The sequence below is a fragment of the Anabrus simplex genome, chromosome 2 (genome assembly GCF_040414725.1).
Source record: "Anabrus simplex isolate iqAnaSimp1 chromosome 2, ASM4041472v1, whole genome shotgun sequence".
NCBI classification, from domain to species: Eukaryota; Metazoa; Arthropoda; class Insecta; order Orthoptera; family Tettigoniidae; genus Anabrus; species Anabrus simplex.
The window spans coordinates 690,313,319-690,323,099 of record NC_090266.1 but is presented as its reverse complement, the minus strand read 5'-3'; positions in this window follow the sequence as shown (position 1 = coordinate 690,323,099).

Here is a 9,781-nt window from a genome sequence, read left to right as displayed (position 1 = left end):
ACGTAAAAGAATCCCGCGGGAAAAAAATTCTTGCACCTTGGTGTATATGAAAAGCGTAAAGGTAGTGGGTCATAAAATTATGATTATATTATTATTATTATTATTATTATTATTATTATTATTATTATTATTATTATTATTATTATTATTATTATTATTATTATTATTATTGTTATTGATTCAGTCAGACGTCAGCATTTCACGGCACCATCTTAAGTTATAATGTTGATGACTGAATGCGACATTTATGGACCATGCACAATTCCTTCAGAATCTCAGGTTGTTGCTGTCTCATTTAATCCATTCTTTTATGCTTTAGGTATTCTCATTTCAGGGGGATCTCAAGGTCCTGGCTGGGGTTATAATGTTGGAGACCCTTCTGTTGAAAATCAAACAATCGAGTTGGAACGTACCGGCTAGCCCAACGCTCTGTCATTTTCACTCTAATAATGATCTACTTCTCGTCGGTCTGAAGGTAGGTGTTACACATCAAAAGTCGGTCATCATTACAACACAGCTTATCAGACAGATTCCTCACACAAGGGAACAGCATGACCAAATGCAATTACGTTCAGCGCATGTCGAGTCTTCTTTCAACGACTCATCACATGTTTGAAGTCAAGATAAACAGATTATTATTATTATTATTATTATTATTATTATTATTATTATTATTATTATCATTAGGTCCGGGATTTCTATGTAAATACATATTTGTTTTTCATTAGCTACAGTGAAAATTTTGTCATTTATTTACGTATTTAGATATTTAGAGTGATTTAAAATATATTTTATTTTCCATATTTCTCCATGCTTCCAGCTTCAGTACATGTTTTTACACATTTGATGAAATGACACACATACTGTATTTACATTACTCAACATTTTTTAAATATCTTCCATATTTTACGGTTTCAAAGGTATTCTTCCCAGAAAATAATTTAAAATCATGTCCATCGTACACGCACTGTGACCCCATATCAAAAAGTTTAAACTCTTTTTCTGACTTAAATTTCATTTAAATTCCTATTTTTGTGACTTTCGTGTTTAAGCAATAAATCTTTACTTGTACGGTACTCTTTGTATAAGTATTAAAATTTGAAACTACAGTATACATATACATAAGAGGCTTGCAGTGGTGTCTCAACGCCGCACTAGCGTCTTGGAAAAGTGTTGCAATCCAACTGATGAGGCCACTGCTACACTGGGGCAAAACGCTGGTAATTTCACGGCTGAAAAGGCCTCAAAAGCTTAAATGTCTTTAACATTTGCAATCAATGAAATGAAATTACGGTTTCCTTATGGGAACTTAATTTTTGATAAAAAGGCCGAAGGCAGGCATTTATACATGTGGAGGCACATGCTTCCCCTAGTGCACCGTCACTGCATTGTCCTACATAGGAGTCTTGCAGGCTGCCCCTTCTTCAAAGAGGCAATTAAGGCACATCACAGACAGTCTCCCCAAAACCACCCCCACTACTCAGCCTCCCAGTCCCACCCCCATCACAACCGAACCCAAGACCTACCCCAAACCCCCTCACCTCACTCATCCCAGACACAACCACCCTGCTTCTTCTTCTAATACTGAACATGTTCTCGAACCAAACCAGCCTACCACCCCCCCACACTCACACCCCCAAAGCCAACATACCCCCAGACCCTCACCCTCAACCCGCCAAGCCCAGTAAGACCAACGCCAAAGTTCTCACTCCTATCAAAAAGCCAAGTTTCCTACCAAGAAGCCAAGTCTAACCCAATACCGGCCTTCTAGCCTTGTATCAACCCCACAAACAGACCAAAGCCACAATAACCTGCAACACAATCACAAATCGCTAAACCCACAAAAACAGTAATCATAACCATCATAACCGAAGCACTGGAAAACGACAGGACGCCGAGGAGGGATGCACACACATGCTGCAACTACAGATGCTAAAATGTTTCTTTTTTCAAAATTTATAGTGCCACTAACAACCGGCACACGCGAATTAATAATATTCCGTGAATAAAATAAATAAATAAATAAATAAATAAATAAATAATAAATAATAAATAAATAAATAATAATAATAATAATTATTATTATTTATTATTATTATTTATGTTGAGGAATGTCATATCAATACATTCCCTAGGACTCTGGAATTTTCAGCTTGCATTCGGGAGATATTGAGTTCGAACCACACTGTCGGCAGACCTGAAGATAGTTTTCCGTGGTTTCTCATTTTCATACCGGGTAAATTGTGGGCCTGTGCCTTAATTAAGGCCACGAATGCTACTTTCCCACTCCTATCCTTTTCCTATAGTCGCCATATGACCTATCTGTGTCGGTGCGTCGTAAAGCGGACTGTAAGAAAGTGAAAAAAATCCTCTGGAGTCTTCTACTCTCTGTAAAGTCAGCACTTGGAAGGAGACTATCGTACTTGGAAATAACTTATAAACTAACTGTGATATATGTATGTTCTACAGAAATCTCCCTTTAGTAAAATACTGGAAGGGTTTTACAAGACGAGCCTCAATTTCCAAGAGAACCGTGAATATAATTTCCAGCATAATTTATACTTGGAAAAATAGACTTTACTCAGTAGGCTATAATATGGCATAGTCCAGAACGCAACGTACTTGACTTTAATGCTGCCGATTATTAAAAGTATTAAATATTTTAAAATAATTATTAACAATGTAGCTGTAAATAATTAGATTGTTGGCCCTATTATTAAATTAAATGTTATCACTTACCATTTCCCTAATTAATTTCTTTATGCGAACGTCTTTCCTTTTCTGGAAAAGTGTAAAATAGGTTTTTCATTACTTTCCGTACATCATGACTGACTGGAATAAAAAGGGAAAAATCTGGAGCCGGGAGCAAAATCGACTCAGCACTCATTAGGTAGACATGCAACTTGCCCGCTGAGCTATGCTTCGTTGCGTCAAGGTGAGCGCTACTTAAGTAGTATTATGTTGTGCTGGTAACTTAATCTCGGTTATCTCGGGAACCGTGACCCATATTAACAAGGTACTCCTTCATAACTCATATCAAAATGATTGCTTGTTGTTGTTGTTTGCTTGTTGTTTTAAGGGGCCTAACATCGAAGGTCATCGGCCCAAACAAAATGATTGAAATCGGTGATTCCCGAGTATAAAGTAACCTTGTAAGTGAGATAAAGTGGTTAGTTCGGATCCCAGCTGTTGTCTTGGTACTCATTTCCGCTGTAGGTTGAGTGAACACCAAGACCTTATGCTCTGAGGAAACGGAAGTCACTTCTCTAAATTTTTCGACTTACTAACGGAGAATCGAAAGGACGATCTTCAGAATGACCTAAAACAGTCTCCTGTTAAAGTTTTCAAACAATGGGTGGTTTTGGTTTTCTTTCTTTCTTTCTTTCTTTCTTTCTTTCTTTCTTTCTTTCTTTCTTTCTTTCTTTCTTAATTCGTTTACCCTCCAGGGTTGGTTTTTCTCTCGGACTCAACGAGGGATCTCACTTCTACCGCCTCAAGAGCAGTGTCCTGGAGCGTGAGACTTTAGGTCGGGGGATACAACTAGGAAGGATGACCAGTACCTCTCCCAGACTACCTCACCTGCTATGATGAACAGGGACCTTGTGGGGGATGGGAAGGTTTGAAGGGATAGACAAGGAAGAGGGAAGGAAACAGCCGTGGCCTTAAATTAGGTCTCATCCCGGCATTTGCCTGGAGGAGAAGTTGGAAACCATGGAAAACCATTTCGAGGATTGCTGAGGAAGGAATCGAACCCCTCTCTACTCAATTGACTTCCTGAGGCTGAATGGACTCCGTTCTAGCCCTCGTAACACCTCTAATATATCGTGGCAGATCGGCGGGAATCGATCCCGGCCGGGCCTCCGAGGGTGGCAGCTAATCACACTAACCACTACACCACAGAGGCAGACGGATGATTTTTGCTTCGAAAAAAATCGTTTACTATCTCGTATGTGGTCTGAACTGGTCCTTTCCTGGCATTTTGTGATTTAGATTGTTGGGTTTAGAGGTGAAATTTGTCAACAAGGCTAACAGCTGCATCATGCCATCAAATTCTTCGTTAAGAGATGTTTCAAGATTTTACTTGACCTCATCCCGAAGACCACAGAATCATTTCAGGTTTTCCCCTGAATCTAAACCACTTTAATGCCTCATAAATAATTATTTCTGCAATTTTGACAGGAGTCTGGAACAATTGATGACGAATGCATGCTCTAATGCAACTTACAACAGGAAGTACAGTTTTCATGACGTGCTTGAATTTCAGTACCTTTGTGAATATAGCTTTCTAGTGACTAATACTGTGATAAGAACGGAATTTGGCCAATAACTGATCCTGAATGTGCCCCAGCGGTTACCACAATAAGTACTGCAAATCGTAAAAGAAAATACCTCACAAATTTACGTCCTTTATGATGGGAGAAAGAGTTCAAGGTTCGAAGCAATTGCAGGGTTTAGACAAATATTTCAGATATTCTTATTCGTGATACACCCATAATATGTACTGGAAGATATAATATAGCAGGGCGGATAATAATAATAATAATAATAATAATAATAATAATAATAATAATAATAATAATAATAATAATAATAATAATATAATAATTATATATTATATTATATTATATTATATTATATTATATTATATTATATTATATTATATTATATTATATTATATTATATTATATTATATTAAATTATATTATATTATATTATATATAAGTATATTATATATAATAATAATAATAATAATAATAATAATAATAATAATAATAATTAATATTATTATTATTATTATGATTTTACGTCCAGCTAACAACATATAAGGTTGTTGGAGACGCTGAGGTGAAAGAACGTTGTCCCACAGGAGTTCTTTTTCTTGTCAGTATACCTACCGATATGAGACTGACGTATTTTGAGAACCTTCAAATACCACCGGACTGAACCGGGATCGAACCCACCAAGTTGGTGTCAGAAGGACTTGAGCCACACTTCCCAGCAAGGTGGAATTCTGGTGGATGAAAATATTTCAAGCGATTTGACTTTTTTGGACTAAAAAATTGAGTACATCTCTCCCTTCTCTCCAAGGTGGCCTGCTTCAAATCCCAGTCAATGTACGAGCTATTCTCGAAATGGGAAACGAGGTCCAAATTATTTATATTCAGCGTAAAACAATATATTCCGTGAGTTAGGAAAAGAAAACATGTGGTACACACTAGCCACAAAGGACTTCGACCAGCAAAGACTACTGCTGCCCAATCTGATGATCTGCGGATATTATTGTGTCACACGGTCAGCGTGATGACTTCCTCAGCCATATTGTTCGGATTTCTTTCCACTATTTTTTCATTTCAGAAACTCCACGGTCGTACACACGAGGCTGAATGAAATCGTTTCATCCTTGAGGCCTGATTTAAAATCATCGAACCAGGTTCATTCAGGTAGAAACACTACCCACTAGATCACGAGTCTCCCGTGTTTTATGTCGTAATATAATGACCGCTTAGAACACCAACCATACTTGCAATTTGGCTTATGCCCATAACTTGGTCTTCTGGCAGACTATATAAAAAAGCTGAAATCTAATATCTTGGAGTTTGAGGGAAGAAATGCAGCACATACCGTATGTTAGACTATCAAAATATAATAATGTTAGGCCTATTGGTTTTACGTCCCGCTAACTACTTTCCCGATTTTCGGAGACGTCGAGGTGCCGAATTGTTGTCCCACAGGAATTCTTTTACGTTTCAGTAATTATACCGACTCGAGGCTGACGTATCTTAGCACTTGCTGCTAATCTCGGTTTCTTGTTATCGACATTTCCAAAAATTAAAAAATTAAAAATCATAGGAAGTGAATACCAAATTGTTTCAAGTTAATCATTTCAAGAATAGTGAGAGAAATCTCGCTGTTGTGATCAACAGTATTTCGTATAAAAGAAGCGAGTTCGCAGTTTCATTTTACACTCTCGATATTCAGCCAAATTTCCTGTTGGATGCAAAGTTTAGAATATGTATCTTATTCATAAGCTATAGGTGACAGGCATGAAATTACCGACAATGATTGCTGGTACAAACAGATGGGAACAATTATAGGAGGGTATGTACTGTGGAGAGGTAGACGCAAAATTAACAACGAACAGGTTGGTTCTTTACCAGCAATTTGTCGGTTTTATTAAATTTCTTGTGGCCATTTCTAGCCGAGGGTGGGCGGCATCTGCCATTTGTAGGTAACTGCGTGTTATTGTGGTGTGTGAGTTGCAGGGATGTTGGGGACAGCAAAAACACCCAGCCCCCGAGCCATTGGAATTAACCAATGAAGGTTAAAAATCCCCGACCCGGCCGGATATTGTCCGTTGATATGATTCCACTGAAGTAGTGATAACGTAGTGGGAGAATGAACTCGTCCACGAGAGATCAGAAAGGCAGAGGTGTTTACAGAAATAGTATTTGTAAGTAGTGGATTATGGAGGGGTTTGTTTCATCGATAGTGTCACGCAGACTGAACGCGGAATGAAAAAATATTATAAATATAAGGACTAACCGCATAGCATATTTGCTATATGTACTTTTTTTTTTGCTATTTGCTTTACGTCGCACCGACACAGATAGGTCTTATGGCGACGATGGGACAGGAAAGGTCTAGGAGTGGGAAGGAAGCGGCCGTGGCCTTAATTAAGGTACAGCCCCAGCATTTTCCTGGTGTGAAAATGGGAAACCACGGAAAACCATTTTCAGGGCTGCCGACAGTGGGGTTCGAACCTACACTCTATATGTACTGCATGTTGAGTGTTCAGCCCGGAGGCTGGTTTGGACCTCAACAGCTCAGCCATCAGCCGTCATAGGTGGCCCAGGTGCCACTGAAGAGGCGTACTAGGGAAATGAGGAGTGAGGTAGTTTCCCGTTGCTTTCCTCATCGAGCCAGAAGTTGCTATTACATAGAGCAGCGTATCCAGAATCACCCGATTGGGGGGGGGGGTTATAGTTCTACATTTATGTCTCTGAATTTTTATTTATTGTATTGTCAGTTTGTGTTTATTTTACTTTTGTAAAATTTCTATGTGTGGGGAAGGGTTCTAACCCTCAGTAAACCCCCCTAGGCTACGCCCCTGATTACATATCAGCCTGCCTACCCCGCTGTAATGCCCGCACCAGCCGATCCTATGAACAAAATGTTCACACTATTCATAGCAGGGACTGACTGCATAAGGAATGACATTACTAGCATCACTCATACCTAGGCCACATTTTCATGTTGTCGAAGCCAAGGATTGGACTGAGACTGATGAATGAAAGTAACAAATTTGTTCTAGTCCACACCAGAAGACACAGTGTAGTGTAAACACTAAGTCTTCCCAGCAGTGGCGATTGGGAAATAAAATTGCGGGGGCAAAAAAAAAAAAATATATATATATATAGACAACAAACGGTACCCGGGTTTGTGAGATGAAGCGGCCGGGGGGGGGGGGTGGAGGGGGGAGAGGGCGTTAAATATATCAAAACTGAAAAGAGACCACAACATGGTAAGTGTTTTTAATGCTCTCTGAGCGAATTTGGACAGAGAGGTAAAGATTGACAGTTTTTCCAACTTAAATGCGGTAATAACAGTTTTTTTGAGGTATTGTTTCAATGCTATGCAATAAAACTTTCACCAAAAGAACAATATTACACATGCATTACAATTAAACAGAAGTACGGTGTGATTCTACAATTAAAATCATTTAGTATTTGACTATGCATTAAAAAACCAACAGGAACTAACGAGACTGCCAGACTGACGAATGCACAGGGCAAGGTACCTCAGTGTCAATGACCTCAGCAAAAAGAAAAAAAAAGAGATAAAATTAGCCCTGGTAACCTTCCTCATTAGCACAGGCAATGTCTCCACTATTTGCTGTGGCGCTACACAAATCGGTTAGCCGTGACGAAGGAAATTTTTGTTCGTATTTCCGCGAATAATTCTGGTAATGATTAAAGAAAACAAAGAAAAATAATTATCCGATAAGACGATAAGGCTTGTACAAATGGCTTTTTAAAAATAATTCCTTGTTTCAGCCGACTAAAATGGAATAAAAATGTAACATTTTCTCCAAAAATTTAATAATGGTGATGGTGATGATGATGCTTGTTGTTTAAAAGGGGCTAACATCTAATGCCATCGGCCCTCTCTAAAAAGTGGGGGGACGACGACTGGCCCCCCTACTCGCCGCTACTGCTTCTTCCCGTTTTCTATGATCAATTATGCGTTATTAAGTGGATGTGAGGGATCTATGCTAGTAGAGGTACTACTTGAACGTTTAAGAATCTATTCTCAGGACAAAGTAACCAATTACAGCAGAAAGCAATCGAGGATACTTGTACCTGGCCGACAAAACTAATACATCACACTGAACAGAGTAGCCTCGGCTCTGCAGTTCTGCATTTGAGAGTAAGGATGTTGCGATATTATGGATATCAGTATACCGTATATCAATGCTTAGCTATCGATATTCGATATCTCAGTATCAATATTTGTTTCGATATTTTTGTGGTATCGGTACTATGTTATGATATTAACGATATCGGAAAGATCGTTAGGAAAAGTTAAAGAATAGTGATATTAATCGAACAATGTGTACAAAATTATAATTAAGAATAAATTTCATGAGCAGTTTAAGCTATTATCGTAAGGGAAAGGCACGAAATATTTTAACACAGAGAAAGGATAGTGACGGAGAATAAAAACCTTTTTTCTTATATTTTTCGCTGTCCATTCAGTTATATATGTTCCATGTGTGATTTGCGTAAATTTACTTGCTGTTGGCCTGTTGCATGTTGTAGACATTTTTACTTTGTGGGCACATCTGAATTTTACATTGCATAAATGTTCCGACTTTGGTGTTTTCTCGTGAAAGTTACTTTCAATTGCGAAAATGGCTCCTCCGACTAGTAAGCCTATAGCGTGGATGTAGCGTACTTAATAAAACTGTGAAGTGTCACAGTGTGTAAACAATCTAAATATGTCAGGTTTAGTGGAAATACAACAAACTATTGATCACTATTTTACACACGATATTTTGATTGTTATATTGATTCTGAATTAGTTTGTTTCTCTTGATCCCAAATGTAACGCAAATCAACGTAGTTTCGAATCCTTGTCTTTTGAAGATAATAATTTGATATCGAGAAATATCGATAATGTCGACAGTATTCGTGCTAGTGTTGCAGATACTTTAACGAAAACCGACATCAACTCAATGAAACGAAATTTACAAAATGGATCTGTTCTACCTTCAAATATGAACTATCGATATTTTAGTATATGGGAACGTTTCTATTTGGGAAGTGGTGAGCTATTCCCACCGTCGGCTGTCCTGAGAATGGTTTTTCGTTGTTTTCCATTCTCCTCACTAAGGCGAACCCGGGACAGTTCTTATCATCTGCTACCATCTCACCTTCCCACACCTCATGTCATCGCAACACATCTCCTGGCCTGAGAGAGACCAGCGTACCCAGTCAGGGTACGGAATGAAAACATTTCAGTAGTGCAGTAGTAGCAGTCTGTGGTGTAGTCGTTAGCGTGATTAGCTGCCACCCCCCGAGGTTCGGGTTCGATTTCCGGCTCTGCCACGAAATTTGAAAAGTGGTATGAGGGCTGGAACGGGATCCACTCAGCCTAGGGAGGTCAACTGATTAGAGGAGGGTTCGATCCACACCTCAGCCATCCTCGAAGTGGTTTTCCATGGTTTCCCATTTCTCCTTTAGGCAAATGCCGGGATGGTACCTCTTCCTTGTCTATCCCT